At 46.4% G+C, this 17,747-nt stretch overlaps 1 protein-coding gene across 3 annotated transcripts in view; it reads left to right on the forward strand.

Annotated features, from left to right (window-relative positions):
- Positions 1–16,155: 16,155 nt before the first annotated feature.
- Positions 16,156–17,747, forward strand: part of ELMOD1 (ELMO domain containing 1) — a 66,506-nt gene continuing 64,914 nt past the window's right edge. The window contains exon 1 of one of the 3 annotated variants that reach the window (XM_047693740.1): positions 16,156–16,200. The gene's annotated coding sequence lies outside the window, so the exon portion shown is untranslated. Of the gene's footprint in view, positions 16,201–16,476; positions 16,829–17,747 lie in introns of those variants that run through there. The other 2 variants (XM_047693739.1, XM_047693741.1) reach the window with 2 other exon arrangements.

Below are 17,747 nucleotides of genomic sequence, written 5' to 3' on the forward strand. Positions count from 1 at the left end.
ACCCCAGGAGTTAGTTTTATGCTCTCAGTTTAACAAATGTGGAAACAGAGGCTCCACCAGATGAAAAGACTTTCCCAAGATCACACAGTTAGTGACAGAGACAGGAGTGCCTCCCAGGTCTCTCCTTCTCCAAGCTTACACATAATGCTCAAGGACACCACTGCAGGAAGATGTCCATTGGTATTCTAAGTCTGTCCAAGAATTATGAGACAAATACAGACTTGAAAAACATGAAAAATATTTTGTTTAAACGGCTGCATCTTTTCAGCAAGCACACGCAGGAATAATTTATACAGTATAACTTTTAACCTCCAATAAAGATAGTGTGTCCAGAATCCTAATTGCAAGTTTAGATGCTCTCTTGTCAGATTTTTAAAAAGAGGAGCAGTATTAATTGTCTTGTTCTCTTCTGTCATTCCAGCTCTCATCATCAGAAATAAGATTTGTCCCCATAACTTTCTCCCCTATTTCTGATCATGGCTTCGGAGACCATGGTTAGGAGGAAGTCAACCAGGCCCAGAATTGACTTTTCAACATCCCTAGGAAGGCTGTTGACATTCTCAGGATGAGGAATTAATAATTAATTAGCACTGATTATGGAGCTCTTCATGAAATTTAACACACCATAATGGAAACAAATAGCTTTGAAATATCATTTGAAACAAGAAACTTGGTGAACCTGAATTATTGAGGTGGTGATACAGGTAGACCATGATCTCAAGTTTAAAAATGTTTTTCGTGCCTGCCTAAATAACTGTTTGGGGTTTAAGGACTGACAGATTTCTTAGGTCATCCCTTCTATTATAAATTCCTCCATAGTTTTAAATGCTTTTCAGTGCTGTGACTGTTTTTAGTGCGACAGTGGCCTCGTGTTAACTAGTTCTGATCTAATACAAGGAGACTGGGGTGGGGTGAGGTGGGCAGGCAGACAAGCGTTGACTGGGAATTCGGGAAACAAAAGGAGTTGAGGGTAAACTGTTAAACAAATGGGCCTCTAGGACCTCAAGATATGCAGGAAGCACAAAGCCATATCCTGGTCCATGTAGCACGCACCTCCAACCAGGAGATGGCAGCAGTGGAAGCAGGAACTTAGAGGAAAAAATAACAATAAATAACAATCCCAGGCAAATATCCATACTTGGAAATCAGGACCCTGCCCCCCAGTGCTCTGGCATCACTAAGGGCTCCTGGCTGGTCTGGAAGCCTTCAGGAGGTGCCATGTCACTGAAGTGATCTCAGGCTTCCCCCATTCAGCGTCCCAACAGGAAGGGTTGGGCATACCGAGCAGACATCAACCAAGCCAGGGTTGCAAAGGGTCTCTCAGAAGTTAGCCCAGTTTCTACAAAGAAAAGTCAACTAGACGTCACAGTGACATCACAGCATTTCAATATGAAGCAGAATGATGACTAGGGATTCGGGCCATAAGTTATGGAATGAAGCAGAAAAGCAAATCTGACTGGGAACTAAAAATGTTGACAACGGTGGCCAGTGCCAACAATCTAGGCTGGGACTCCGGTTCTGCCAGTTCTTGGAATGGTGGTGAGGCGCACCCCTGGGAGGACTCAGGTCTGAGGTAGGAGGTATTTCGGCAACCCACAATTGTGTGTTTGGGGGTAGTTCAGGTTCTTGAGCCACAATGAAGTGATGCATAAGCACAGCTACAGTCCAATGGTGCAGGTCATAAACGCCCCTTTCCATTAGCTGCTAAATGAGGTAAAGGAATGAAACCAAGGGGTCAATTAATTGCATAAAAGAAGGCCAATGACTGTTTCTTCCCAGGAACTTGAAGAGACTGTTGTTGGGACTGGGGTCATACCTAATCATCACAAGGAAAGATTATTACAGTAAGGAATTCACTTCTAGTACAACGCCTTGCATTCTTGGTTGTGCCATTTTATAAAGCATGGCTTAGCCTCAAGATGATCTAGAATGGTTGTCAGTTCTCCTAGGCAAGTCTATGACAGAGGTGATGGCTGGAGTTTTACGTCCCTAGAAACACTGACATTAGAGAAAGGGGGTCAAACCACGAATTAAAGAAGAGCTGAAAACCTCTGCTTGGTGTTCTAAACCAAAACACTTAGATTTCTGCAATCTTCTCTATTTCCTGAGGGAAGATGTACGTCAGGAACACTCCTTACCTTTGTCATACTTTTTGGTTAAAGCAGCATCTTATCAGGTTGTCTGTCTGGCCCAGAGCCCAGGATGAAGCAAGACATCAGTCACCCATCCTTCTTTTAAGGAAGAGGATCTGGTGCTCAGCCTCAGATACATAGCACGCTCCTGCAAGGTCCAAAACACTCTTCTCAACAATTTCCCCTTTCACTTCAAGATCCAAGGTTGTACTCTCCTGGTGAGTCAGGTTCGGAACAGGTGCTTGGCAGAGATGGCCCCCACGTAAAGATGGCAAGCGAGCAAAAGCAGAATGCTCCACAGCCAGACCACCCTTGGTTTGTTTCTTGCACAAACAGGACAAGGAAATCTGATATTATTAGATTAGACATTCCTAAGGAATTTGAGGTTCAGACTTTGATCACCGTGATCCAGGCCCTTGAACCACAAAACACAGTGAGAACCTCACCTTCCTCCCAAAAATACAGTGGGGGAGACTAAGGATGTCATCCATTAGGTGAGGTCCTATACGGACCTGGAGACTGAGGCTAAAGCCACTAGTCTACCACTACAGATGTAGCCAAGGTCGACAAAGGTACAGCCCTATTAGAAGGGGGTAAATGTAACCCCAGCCCCCCAAACAAGGCAATTTCCATACCAACCTTTGGCCAGGAAGCCAGAGTCCCAAGTCATACACAAATGCCTAAAGTGGACAACATAAAGCAGCCCACATGGAAGAAAGCTGTCAGGCCTTTAATATGGAGCTGAGCCATCTCCACCCCTGCTGTACACAGGACATACAGCTGGAAGATTCTCAGACTCCCACAGCTGACACAGGTCTCCTATCAACAGTTGGGGCTTGACCTCTTCTCTGCTATAATGCATTCCAATTTCAATTGGTGAAAGACTTCAAAGCTTTGAATTTAAAAGCTGGGTTACTGCTTCTCTCTCACCAGCACTGTTTTTCTCCCCCCAGATTTGTCAGGGCTTTTCCATAAATGCCGTCCCGGGGGCTGTTACTCACAAAGCAGGTTGCTTACCTCTTGAAACTAAAGACCTTCAGCCCTATTTTCATGTGGTCAGTAGAAGAGTCCAGGTCTAGATTCTAGGGCCTAGAAAAATAGAAAAAGGTAGGTAAACACCAATAGCTAGCCAGGACTTCTGTAATTCCACTGGGTCGAAATGTCAGTGAGGCAGGCCATGCTGTGATGAGACAACCCATGTGCTGGGTCTTTAAGAGGTGGTCCTCCTCGGTGAAGAAGGAGATAGAAGGCCTCAGAGCAGCATTCTCCCATAGTGACTGCTGGTCTAGATGCCACAGAACCACAGTGTTTTATGGTGGGGGGGGTAGCAGGGCCTGAAAGGGACAGGTAAGGCTGGAGTCACTCATGCTCTTATTTGCAAATTAGGTTGTAAAAAAACAACACTCCACCCCTTAGGGGCACAAAGGCCTGAAAGATACATATGCACTCAGGTGCACATTCAGTTAGACTGATTGCAGCTAAGACCAGGAGAAACCACCGCAAGAAGAGACAGGACCTCTTCGGGTACCACTGGCAAGATCTGTTTCCCCAAAGGGAAGATGCGGAACTAGCCATCCATCCTCCAGTGTGGCCGAGCTCGGGCCATCCAGAAAGCAGGGCCGACTTATCAGTGACCTGCAAGCAACCCAAGGTCGTCCCAAAACAATGACAAAGAAGGGATCCAACAGCAGACAATTGTTGAAACTCCTAGTAAACCACCTTCAGGGAAGCCTACCAGTAGGAGTACTGTAAAAGTACTCTGTCACCAGAAAAGCCCTCTGTCACCAGAATTTAAGGACAAAGTCGGCTCAGAAGAGCTCGGAGTTTCAGGGAAAGCAAGTTCCCATAACTTGGGCTCAAAAGCACTAGGCAGTAGGGATGCCTGGTGGGCTCAGTCCGTAAAGCATGTGACTCTCAGTGTCAGGGTTGTAGGTCTGAGCCCCACGTTGGGTCTAGAGATTACTTTAAAAAAATTTTTTTTAATTTTTTTTTTAATTTAAAAAGAAGCAATGGGCAGGAAATACTTCTCAAGAGCTCATAGGCCAAACCAGACACTGAGCAATAGGGAGGAACCCTGTGGGGTCTTTAAATCCCTTCTGGGGGAAGCAGCTGGGGCAAGCTGGAACAGACATGTGAGAGGTCCAGGACTCCAGGTGTGTTCAGAAGGCTCCCACTGTGGGGACAGTCCAAGCCCTCAGGGAGCAGAGATGGATAGTGTCTGATTTATATCACTCCTGGTAGATCCCGCCCCCTGGTCTCTTTCACTATTCGACTTCTAGGTTATTAATTCAGTTCTCCCCAATTAGGCTATAAATTCTTTGAAGGCCATAGCTTACACTTTTATATCTTACATTATTGCCTCCAGGATCAAGTACTACACGTAAATAGTGCTAATACATGTTTGTGGCTCCATTCTGCTTACAGGTGGAAAGGCCCAGAGGTAAGTTTGAGAACATACTGCCGGGGACACAAGTAAGGAGTATTGCATTCCTGCAAGTCTCATCACCTTTCTGCACCTCAATTGCTTTCCTGTGAAATACGACATTAGACCAAACTCCTGATTTTTCAGTTGCGTTTCTCTCAGCCTTGGGGTTTCTGAGAGATGTGTCAGGTTGTCACCAAGCACACTGGGAAGGGAGAGAGGGGACGGACACCTGACTTAAGCCCACTGTACAGACAGCACATCTGCTTCTATTGGTCTTACATCGTGGGGTTCACGTAGAGGCCATTTAGCCAGGTTCTGTGGCTAAAATTTTTTAGAATTACCTCGTTCAAATATTTCAAAGGTCCCTTTCACTCTAACATAACAGGGTCTTGTAACTTCACTGATGTTTACATGGGACACAAGTCTTACTCGGAAACAGTCCATCTCTGTCCAAGGACTGCACCTCCCCTCCCGGCCCCGGCCTCTGCTGCCGCCCTCCACGTCTGCAGAGATGAAACAGCCCGGCTGTGCTTGCATTGAACTGCATCCCTGGTTTGCGCTCCCCAGCTCTCTCATTTCACACACGAAACCACCTCCCTTTCCTCCAGCTTTTCAGGACCCTAATCGGTGTCCTGACAGGTGGAAAAGGCCCCCGGGACACGCCTCCCTTCACTCCACATGGACACACCCCTGCTTCTTCTAGCTTTTCCCTTCCATATAGGGTTCTCCCTTGTGTCTCCTCTGTCTGGCATAACACTTAGCTTTCTTCTCCCACTCTGTCTATTTATACCTGAGGGTTCCCAAGAACACTAAGAATTTCTGCAGGTAATGTCAAAAGACAGACAGCCAAGTGATGGAAGGAAGAAAGGGAAAAGACAAAGGGGAGGAGGAGAGCGAGAGCAGCAGGAGAAGGAGGTGTGCATGGTCTCAGATACGCACTCTTCCCTAGCTCTCCTCTAAAACTCACCCCAAGTTGCCACTAGGTATGGGGCTGCCCCTGACTTATAATTAGCTAAGAGACAAAGCCGCATAAAATATGTACTCTAGGGGCGCCTGGGTGGCTCAGTGGTTTAGGGCCTCTGCCTTCGGCTCAGGTCATGATCCCAGGGTCCTGGGATTGAGCCCCTCGTCGGCTCTCTGCTCAGCAGGGAGCCTGCTTCCTGCCCCCTCTCTCTGCCTGCCTCTCTGCCTACTTGTGATCTCTGTCTGCCAAATAAATAAATAAAATCTTTTTTAAAAAAATATGTACTCTATTCCTTATCACCAAATTAGTCAACGCCATGACTTTAGAGACAATATCACCTGGTCGTTCAAAGGTGCAGTTAGACTGCCTGGAATCTTGCCAGCTTCGTGACCTTGACCATTCCATGTCTCGGGTTCCTCATTTTAAAGTGGGAATGATAAAAGGACTCACCTTTAGGGCTGTGACCACGATGAAGTGACAGAATGCAAGCACAAGATAGGACGAGATTCTAAACAAATGTTTTGCTTTAAGACTTTTCCCCCATTCCCATCCGCTACACCATGTTCCTTTGTAAGTGAATTGGCCTGGTCTCCGGTGGCCTCACCACGTTGACCAGCGCCTAATAAATGTTAATGGTAAGTGAAGGCAAACGTTGCTTCTCTCTCTGGAGTGCCTATTAAATGCCCTTGCTGTCGTGCTAGTTAAGGACTAGCTCCACTTAGGCAAAAAAAAAAAAAAAAAAAGGGAGGGGGGGAATTATCACATTATAGTCTATTCACAATAGGCATGTTCAGAAGGTTCAGCCTGGGGAAGCGTACACATTTTGATTTTATGCAAGAATATAATAAGATATAAAACAAACGAGCTCCTGTTCATGCTTTTACAGAAGTTGGCTTATGTCCTAAGTGTGTGGTTCTTTTTTTTTTTTTTAAAGATTTTATTTATTTATTTGAGAGACAGATCACAAGTAGGCAGAGAGGCAGGTAGAGAGAGAGGAGGAAGCAGGCTCCCCGCTGAGCAGAGAGCCCAATGTGGGGCTCGATCCCAGGACCCTGAGATCATGACCTGAGCAGAAGGCAGAGGCTTAACCCACTGCGCCACCCAGGCACCCCTAAGTGTGTGGTTCTTAATCAGCTGTGTGCATTAGAGTCACCTAGGAGAGCTTTCAAACACCTACTTGCCTGGGCCCCATACCCCAAGGATTCAGATTCCTAGGGCTAGGTGATGTTCTGGCATGTTTATTGGGGAAATATTTACCCAACCGACTCTGATGCAAAACTCGTGTTCCAAGTATTCCTGGCCCCTTTCCTCCCATTCAACAAAAGCCAATTTCAACGAGAAGGAAAACATCACCCACAGTTTTGATGGCACTCTCCATACAACTAGGCGTTCTGGGATTTTCTTAGCAAATTCTCTGATCACAGAAGGAAATGTCTATAGTTCAATTTCATCACAGAAGCATGGAATCATGTTCCATGAGGACTGAGCTACTAGGAACTCTGCTAGCGGGTTCTTCTGCCAATTTAATGAGAACAACAACAAAACAGAGCCTTTGTGGATGATTTTGTGGCTCACTTCCTTCACCTAAAGCTGATGTTTTGAGCATGATGGCTTTGCTGTCACCACTTTGATTTTTCCCCTGGGAGCTTCTCCCCCTACTTTCTTATTTTGGGGTGCTTGTTCACATTTGTATCTGAGGCACCCAGTCATGCAGAACTTTGACCCAGAAACAACAGTGGAACAGGGAACAGGAAAAATATAATGAATTTTATTCTAGTTAACTTTGATCTAGACATGAGAGTGGAACAGGGAACAGGAAAAATGTAATGAATTCTCCTCTACTTAACTAATGCATGTGTTTTACTTTCCTAAAAGGATAGATGTTATAAATAAAAAAGACATATTGGTTCACCTACTTGTAACTCCTCAGCATTGAAAGTTCTCCATATACCATTGGCTGCTTCTCTGCCTTTAAAAAGTGTTGATAATCTGGCCATCTGTAGCGGCTCCTTCCATACTAGCTCTAAGGAAACACTGGCTAGAGTGATCTAGCAAACAAAACAGGGATTTTAAAAGAGGGCTGTATTTCCTTGTGTATTCAGACACAAATGTCTCATCTCCTTTATTCCCAAATGTACAGAAATCAATTAAATCAGAGACGTGAGAGCCCCCATTGTCATGTTAGTTGAGAGGTACTTGCGAATTTATTAGTAATGTTTTGGTATCTCAGAGAAGCTTCACAGAGGACATGCCCTTTCTACAATAACAAAAGAACAGGTACTCTAAGCCTGGCTGTCAACTGGAATTTCAAGAGCTGAAAAGTCAAACTTACAGAGGCACATCACCACACAGTGCTCTATGTTGTGACTAATATACTTAAATATGAAATGTCGAGCTACAGCCTTTTCCATGAGCTGCGTAGCCACACTGCATGAGTCACAGGGCACTGTCGTGACATGCCACTGAGCTATGAGGAGACACGCTCTCGGGTGGAAAAGTTTCCTTATGTGTAGGAAACTGCTGGACATAACTAAAGAGGGATATACTCAGACACTCCTTCCGGTTCGCTCCCTTCCGGAATCTGTCCATCTCTCCAATCTGCCACTTACTCTTTTGCACTAAAAGTATCTGGCTCCATGACTCTTTTTGATACTAGACTGCTATTATTTGGGGACTGGTCTCCACAGTATTTATCTTCACGTTCCCATTGCCCACCAGAACCTAGCACATAGCAGTCAATAAAGCCAGCATGAAGACAGGATGTCATGGTAATATTAGTTTTTAGTTTGTGTATTAATTAAGTAGGAGAAATATCCCCACGAATATAGTAACACAGCTTCTGAACCAAGAATTGAGATTCATCATCTGAAACACAATCTGAAAGAAAATACTAGAAATCTGGAGAGTCTCAACTTTCTGGACAGATGAATGCCTTGTCCACTCTATTCATTTATCATCCTTCCCTCCTCTCCATCTATCCACCATCCGTCCACTTATCCATCCACTCACCCATCCATCCATCCCTTATTTACTCAAAGTACATTAAACCAACTCATATTTCCAAAATGAGGTGGAGAGTGATATATGTTGCTTTTAAATAAATATATAGTCAGGAAGATTACTTTTTAGCTTCTTAGTACAGAATTTTTTGCTAATGGGTCACTTAACATAGAATTTAAATTAATGAACACATTTTATTTTTTTTAAAAGATTTTATGTATTTATCTGAGAGAGAGAGAGAGAGAGAGAGAGAGAGAGGAAGAAGCAGACTCCTCGCTGAGCAGGGAGCCCAAAGCAGAACTCAATCCCAGGACCCCGAGATCATGACCTGAGCCGAAGGCAGAGGCTTACCCTACCGAGCCACCTAGGCGCCTCTCATGAACACATTTCAAAACCCTCACCAAAACTTAAAACTTAAACCAAATTCTTCTCCACCATGTAGATAAATATCATGGGGAAAGCCACACTTTATTATATTATTCCTTCTTAAAACAACAAGCTGGTAGATTCTGAAGAAAAAATAAATTTAAAACATGAACGTCTATAACAAACTTGATCTTCAGTGTTGCCTCACTTGAAGATGAATGAATTATATCGATTTTCAGAAGAAACAGAATTATTCAGTTATGAAATAATAATGAAGATTTCTGTTCCACAGACACACACAAAAAAAGCCTTTAGGTTTGATGCTAATTATGAGGTAAACAGTATATTCACGGTTAAGGCAAATGCTACAATACATATGTGGGGTAAACATGTGGATATTTTACTGGAAAATAGTTTGGAATAAGACAACCTCATAAAGTTCCAATATGTGTTGAAATGAAAAACTTGCAATAATATTATATTGTGTAATAGCTAATTGTTACAGTTTTAGTCGTATCCTTTCAATAGTTTAACATGATCAAGCCATCTGTTTTAAATATAATTTTGCCAGATATTTTTAAACCTTTAATTATTTAATTATAAATGTAATAATAAATAATAAAATAAAAAATAAAAATATAAAATAATTTAATATTTAATTGTTTAATTAATATTTAATTATTATTCTAAGCTATGCATCCAGCAGATTCTTTTTTTTTTTTAAGATTTTATTTATTTATTTGTCAGAGAGAGAGAGGGAGAGAGAGAAAGCACAGGCAGACAGAATGGCAGGCAGAGGCAGAGGGAGAAGCAGGCTCCCCAATGAGCAAGGAGCCCGATGCGGGACTCGATCCCAGGACGCTGGGATCATGACCTGAGCCGAAGGCAGCTGCTTAACCAACTGAGCCACTCAGGCATCCCTTTTTTTTTTTTTTTTTTTAAAGAGAGAGAGAAAGAGAGAGTGCAGAGCACGGAGGAGAATATGGAGAGAAACCCAAGCAGACTCCTCACTGAGCGCAGAGCCACATACCAGACTCAATCTCGTGACCTTGAGATCACAACACAAGCCAAAACCAAGAGTCTGCTCATTTAACTCACTGAGCCACTCAGGTGTCCCCAGAATTCTTTTAAATAAACTAGGTCCTAATTCAAAAATGTTCACTGTATCGGGGCACCTGGGTGGCTCAGTGGATTAAAGCCTCTGCCTTCAGCTCAGGTCATGATCCCAGGGTCCTGGGATTGAGCCCCATGTCGGGCTCTCTGCTCGGCAGGAAGCCTGCTTCCTCCTCTCTCTCTGCCTGCCTCTCTGCCTACTTGTGATCTCTCTCTGTCAAATAAATAAATAAAATCTTTAAAAAAAAATGTTCACTGTATCCACAAAGAGTGTTCCTAAAAGTCAGCAAAATGCTCTCCACTGGTAGCTTTACCATGTAAAGAACATAACATGAGAAAATTATTTTAATGAAAACTATATGTGAAATTAATTGTTGAGAGAAGTACAAATCTAAGATTTTCCATATGCCTCCTGGCCCTCACTCACTTCTTTTTTTCCCCTAATGAATGAGAAAAAAGGAGCCACTCTTCCGCCATGCTGGCCACAGCCTCCTTACATGTGCCCTCCTAGCCAAGGCCAAGAGCAGCAGGGAGGTGGACACGGCTGCATTATTTGCTGAGACCCCTGCACACTGATTCCTTTAAGTCTGACCACCAGAGCCATGACTTCCCTCCCTCAGCAGTCTTTGAAGCTGCCATAAGCAGTACAGGCAATTTCACTATTCCACTTAAAACCATGTTGAACATGGTTTCAACCCTGGGATACGAGCAATTTAAAAATTTAATAGGCCTGAGCCTCTCTTACACCGCTACGGAGATCTAGAAGTTGGCTGGGTTTTGAACAACAAGGGAAATAATGTCGTCCAGAGCAATGTCTAGCCCACCACCATCCACAAAGTGAATGGAATTCCCACTTACTTTTATGTATTCTGGGTTGTGTCATTTTCAATAGGTGCATTTTTTTATTTGTTGTCCATGGAAAATATTTGTTTTTTTAGGTGTCTTGAATTGCCCTGGAAGTTTATAGTGGCATCCAAACAGATGACTTGTCTTTCCAGAGTTTCACCAAACGGTTTCCGTGCAACCTAAGTAGTATAAATTCTCAGGAAGAAATTACATAGGTTCCTAATTTGTATTAGAGCCTAGTTTTCATAGATCCATAGAAGCCTAAATTTTCTCCTACCCACTATACGTGACCGTCCTCAAAAAGAAAAACGAAAAAAACCCTTCAAAAATGTTAATTTGCTCCTTAAATATATTCTAGTGTACAAGTTGCTAACTACTGAACATTAAGGCCCCAGCTCAAGGCTGGCCATTATTAAAGGTCACTGCAGGCTGGGCTCATTAAAATTTCCAAGTAGGAGCATCAACCACAATGTCAGCCACAAAACAGTCCAACTTCTACCTTGCTGTTTTCTCTTGGATTCCTGCAGGACTGCCATCTTTCAGAGATTAACTAAGCTCCCTTGGACTTGGCTGACAAGATTAGGTGCCTGAGCACCAGAACTCACAGATGTTTTTGGCCTACGTTGTCAGGGGGCAACAACGCCTTAAACAAAAACCAGCCCCGGAGGAATCTGACAGGGTGACTGAAAGGGGAGGAGGAGGTTTCGTAGAGATTTAATCCTGTATTAGCAAAAACCTGGAGAAAAGCCCCACACTAGCGTGTGTGTGTGTGTGTGTGTGTGTGTGTGTGTGTGTGTGCGCGCGTGGGTGTGTACAGAGATGTTTTTGCCTCTATTTGGATATGAGTTCCTCAAGATCACAGTGTTTTATCCATCTTTGTCTCCCCAGTATCTAGCATAACACATTGTCTACACTAGGTGTTCAATTAATGATTATTAAGTAGACTGCATTTTTTTCCAGGGTTGAGGCCCGGAAAGCCTTCTCTGTGCCATATCCTGGGAACTCCTGAGAGGCAGCGTGTCTCAGAGCCTTAGTGTATTTGGTTTCAAGCATTCTCTAGCATGATGACTAACTCTCCTACAATCCCGGGTACAGTTTTATCAGTATAGATCTTAGGAAGCATATTGGGTCCAACTGCCACGTCAGTGCTGTACCCAGAGCTCCATTCTATTGCAAAACAGGATGACCTTATATTAATTTCTAAACTTTACACAAAAATTAAGCAAAATGAGACAAGGCCCAATACTTTTTAAGCCCAGAGGTTGCCTTTCCGGTCTTATGATGAAGCCAATATACACAAGACATACATCTCCTACTACCAATTGTTCAAGTCACAGCATGAGGACCAGAGCCAGATTAAAAATAAATAAATGGGCCATGACTTCACCCCACCCCACAAAATGACCCAGGCGGGAAATTCCTACTTGCCCATTGCTCCATCAAACCTTGCTGAAGATAGAAACCTCTGGGTGGGGAGGTTTTTATTCAAATAAAGAGTGATGTTCCATGAGAAATCTCCTGGCAAGGCAGCCTACCCACCTGCCTGCAAAAGACAAGACTCTGTGTCATGAGCTGGAGTGGAATCCCAGAAACGACAGAGCCAGCGTCCTCTCCCTCCTCAGCTCTACTGCTGTGACTGGGACAGGCTTTAGTGGCCCAAGTTCCTCCTCTGTGGACCCTCCCTAAACGCTCCATCAGATGATCTCAGTTCCTTTAGCTGCCACCTCCACGGATCCTGTAGTAATCTGATAAATACAATTTTTATCCAGAGATAATGGAGTTAGAGTCATGACCAGCGTCTGTCGAGTCTACGGGCTAGCCGCAATGCTAAGCGCCTTACAAACCCCCCGTGTAACTCCTCCGGTAACACCATGAGGTAGACATGCTCCCTGCCATCCTCACTTTAGACAGAAGACTGACAAACAGCGAAGCCCAGATCCTTGAGTCTCTAGTCTGGTCGTTTATCATTATGTGACATCGCTGTGACAAGTGTCACCAAACACTTTACTTCCTTCATTGTAACAATTAACTGCTGCAAAACTACCTGCGCAAGGATCCTTGTGGCTTGGAGACGCGTAAGGGCTTCCTGGATCCATGCAAACAAGGAGGCTCACCTGAAATTCGGTACACCTCTCCGTATGCCATCCTCCCGCACTTGTGTCAGAGAGCTCCGGTGTTGATTAACGGATGAGAAATGCCTTACTTGCCTGTGACAATGCTGCGTATCAGAGCAGTTTCCCTTGAGCAGTGCCGAGGTGGTACTCTACTAACAGAGAACAGATGTCTGATGATGGACATATTTAGAAAAGCTTTTTCAGTTAGCAGAGCATGAGGTCACACATCTTGGTGTACTTACAAGCTTGGCAGTTGGAACCGTAACCATGATGAAGCACAAAGGAAATGCCTCGAGATGGGAAAGAGCTGATGGGGCTTCTTTAAAGAACTCCTGAGAGCATCACACTAGACAGTCATTTCTAGACATCTTAAAGGGGCATGGGTGTCAAATCAGGCTTCCCAAAAAACTCCGGGTAGTTTTATTAGAAGATGGAAGGTGATTGAGAGAGAGAAGAGAAAGAGAGAAAAGCTGGTGATAGCCAGGAGAGAGTGAATAAAGATGGAAGAAAATAGTCTACTGATAGAGACCGGGGTGGGTGGGGGAGGACATATTCACCATAATGAGCTAATTCCTAGGCTGATGGCCGTTGGTGGTCACTCTTCTCCAGGGCAGTGGGGAGAGCCAGAGGTACATTGTTCAAAACATGGCAGGTGGGGGAGATAGAAAAGAGAAAGATAGTTACTGTGGGCCAGAGGAAGCAAGAGTGATACGGATTTACAGATAATAGGTTGCAGCTTTCATTATAACACACAAATTACTTAATGAATTAAGGTTTTCTCTACTCTGAGGTGTAGACATCTGTGGTTTTGTGGCAGGAGGGAAATTAGGAGAATAGAAAAGGGTGAAATTGAGCCAAATCATAAGGTTAGTAGATAGAGTAATTAGAAAAGAACTATAGTCTGAGGAAGCAAGAAAGGTTGAGAACCTGCATACATTCCTTCATTCATTTCACAACCTTTTATTGGGGATCTATTGGATAATGGTCATCTGCTAAGTGTTGTCTACATCAGAATGAACGAGATCCTGCCCTGGAATTAAACATTAAACTGCGGCAAGGCTGTCACTAATTGCTATGGAATACACGTATATACGTATGCTTTGGAAAAGTTGGTTCTAAGAGGTGACAAGTCTGTCTCACACTCAGACAATAAGAGAATCAGAGAAAAAAGCTTGAGTTATTCAGATAGCAGATAGATCCAAATAGTCAAATGACGTACAACAGAAAATAACTATTGACATAAATAGAGGCCAAAGATCATGAGAGGGGAGGGATCAGGAGTGGTGCGTGATCCTGGAAGAGAGGCCTGGGACTCAGAAGAGCTGGGAATCCAGGTTGCATTCAACCAATGGAAACGCTGTTCCTTGACCTTAGAGAAAGGATATAATTTGGTGAAGGGACTAAACTCTCTGGCTTTCCCCTACCCCCTTCCATTCTTCATATGGGATTGTACGACCTAGAATGGTCTGGGATTAGGACTGTTGTAGCTGAGGGAGTCAAATGAACGGAGTAAAAATCATTGCTTCAGCAACAACCAGGCAGGGATCCATGTCCATATAGTCTGCTTGGCTTCGGGCCAATACTAATATCTTTATTGTTTTTGGAAGGATGAATCTAGACTATGTACATTAATCTGATGAATAACACAAAGATAAAAATATACATGACCTGTGTCATTGCTCAGGTGTTTATTGCCTATCTTCTTCAAACTAGACTATAAGTTACATGAGGGCAGGGACCCTTTCTGTCTTGTGCATTGCTATCTTCCTGGTGCCTGGAATGGTGACTGGACATAACAATCGCTGGGGACATTGCTTTAGATGGCTTCGACACTGCCAGCAGGAGGGCAGCGGAGTATTAACTCTGCCATGGGGTTTCGGGCAGTCTTCGGAAAAAAGGTGGCATTTGAGCTTGAAGAGTGGGCAGGACTTTGTGAAGTGGAATGGAAAAGGAAGAGCATTCCAGAAAGGGTGGAATAACATAAATAAAGGCAAAGTGTCATGAAGAAAATGGTATGTTTGGGAGTTAATGACATTTACTCTTTTTTTCAGAGAGAGGGAATGAGCAGGGGAGGGGTGCAGAGAGAGAGGGAGAGTGATAGAGAATCTTAAGCAGACTCCACGCCCAGCACAGAGCCCAACTTGGGGCTCAATCCCATCACCCTGAGATCATGACCTGAGCTGAAATTAGGAGTCAGATGCTTAAGCGACTGAGCCACCCAGGCGCCTCTGAGAAGTTTACTTTTTGAATGTTTATACTTTTTAAAAGTGGGACAGTATTAGTGCAGAGAAAACTTCCTTCCATACCTTACTTTGTTCAATAGTTGTGAAACAAGGACCATGGGGGAATGCAAGTCAATTAAACTACTTTTAGAGGACTATGGAGTGAAATCCCTCCCATGGTGATAATCCTACCCATAGCAAATTGCCTGGATATATGGCCATGATCTAGCTCCTTCCTAGAGGTTTATTCAAAGAAGTAGGAAGAAACTAGAGTGCTGAAAGAAAAGGTAACAGTGGCTAATGTTTTCTAACCAAAAAGTTAGAAAAATCCAAGTTCAAGGTTATTTAATGTGAGAAGGCAACAGCACAAATGGTCACCATTTCAAGATCAGCACTAACCCAACCTGTCATGAAAACAGACCAGCGACGAGGAACTTTCAGAGGCTTACTTGGTGAACGTCCGCTGCAGAGCAAGAGCTCTGCCTCCTTGCCTCACAACAATCCAGAGAGGCCGGGATCACCACGGTCCAGGCTACGGAGGTGCAGCATGGCTAGGGAATGCGGGTGATAGATAAAACTGAGATCAGACCAACCTCGAGGCTCAGCCTCTTTCCCTGACCCCGTGCTGCCTCTAACGTAAGCAGCGTTTTGCTTGAATATAGAGAAAACGTTCTCCATTCAGTATGAAGTACCACACCACTGAAAGGCACAGGTTTCGGAGGGTGTTAAGTTAGTCATTCTGGGCCACTCCTGTTGCACTGTGAAGCAGGGCGCCCTAAAATAACCCCCAACCATGGTGTGTACCTTCCATCCATTACAGTTAACCCCGGGGTGAAGATACTGTTTCGAAGCCCTGGTTGAAATGCAGACATGTGACCTGGGAGGACTGACAGCATCTCTCAATTACACCTAATTAAAGAGCTGGCTCCTGGAGAACTTGACCCGACAGGTCCAGGAGTCGGGAAAGGCGGGCGCTGCCCGCGCACCCAGGAGGCTGGTACCCGACACAGGAAAGCAGGTGGGGCTGCGTACCTGGATTGCGGGAATCATTCTGTGAGGCCGCAAGGGCCGGAGCTGAGCTAAAGCAAACTTTGCCTTCTGGACAATTCTCTGGGAAGCAAGCGAGAAGCACACCTTGCCCCTCACTGCAGGGCTCTCTGCAGGACACACTGTCAGGTGTCAGGGTCCCCGGGCCTCCCGCGGATCCGCCGGGCGCGAACCAACCGGGCCAACCACGGCCGCGGCCCCACTCTGGGCCCCAGCAGCGGTCCCTCCCCCGGCCCCGCGCCCGCGCCCCCGGCTGAGGACTGGGCATGCTCAGTCGCCGCCCGCGTCGCGCTCCCAGGGAAGCCTTCGCACGCCCTCCGCGGGCGGCTCTCAGCTGCCTCCCCGCCGCCGGCCGCCCGGGTGCCTCCCGGCTCGCTCCGCTCCCCGCGACCCAGATTCCTGGCCCGCCCCCGCCCCGCCTGCGCCCGCAGCCAGTGCGACAGCCGCGGCCACCCTGTGCAGCCGCGGTGCGGGGGACGGAGGGACCGTGTCCAGCGCCGCCGCCGAGCGCGCAGCCCGAGAGCCTGCGGAGCGCGGGCATGGAGACCCGGCCGCTGCGCGCCGGGACCTGCTGAGCTTCCCGCCGCCGCCGGGGTCCGGTGAGTCGCCGCGCCTAGGGGCGACCCCGGAGGGGCAGAGGCGCGAGGGGCGAATGCCCTTGGAGAGCAGGGAGGCGGTGACGAGGACGCTGCACCGTGCGAGCTGCGTTGCGTCTGGGGCGCAGCGGAGGAGTCAGGGTTGTGGCCAGAGAGGGGCTGGAATGAGAGGGCGCCTTGCCTCGGTGCAGGGGCTTCGGGGGCAACCAGGAGCGTCATCTTTCCTCCTGCACCGCCCCCCCCCCGCCCCGAACTAACACCCACGGGGCTACGGGGCCGCGCGGGAGGCCGTTTGTGTCTCGGCCCCGACGCAGGTCACCTAGCGACCGAACCGAACGGGGGCTCTGGAGGAGGCATCCTTGGCAGAGGCCAACATGGGAGGTGGGGACACCACGGGCGGCCTGGCCCTGGCGAGTGGCCCTCCCGGGTCCTGGACCCCCGCCACCCCCCGCGCCGCGGCCTTGGGCCCCAGGGACGCTGCAGGGCTGCGGGGCAAGGGGTCCTCCGCGCTGCGGTCCCCGAGGGGCCGTCTGAGGACCTCCTGCAACTGCTGGGAAACTGCTCACTCCGAGACCATCTCTTTCCCGGGCAGGTAGACTCGAACGGGCGTGTGGGGAGCGACGGGCGGCAGAGTGTGGTGGTGGGGTGTGTTGTTGTGAGTGCCTTTTCCCCCGGGTGTGGGTGCGTGCTCCTGCTCTCTCAGTGGGAGTCTGGTAACGCGCCTCATGAATATTTCAGAAACGACCTCACTGGCTCGCTTGCTTCAGATCAAGTTTAACGAGTGTGTTTGTCAGCCCTGCTGCTCTGCACAGCCAGGTAGCAGCCCCGCGCCGTCAGCTTTCCAAAGTTCCTCCCATTCTCGCACCAACTAGGAAAATGCCGCTACTAACCCTCAGTGAGTTTTGGCATGGCCCCATACGTT

Source organism: Lutra lutra, chromosome 10, assembly GCF_902655055.1.
Source record: "Lutra lutra chromosome 10, mLutLut1.2, whole genome shotgun sequence".
Taxonomy (NCBI): domain Eukaryota; kingdom Metazoa; phylum Chordata; class Mammalia; order Carnivora; family Mustelidae; genus Lutra; species Lutra lutra.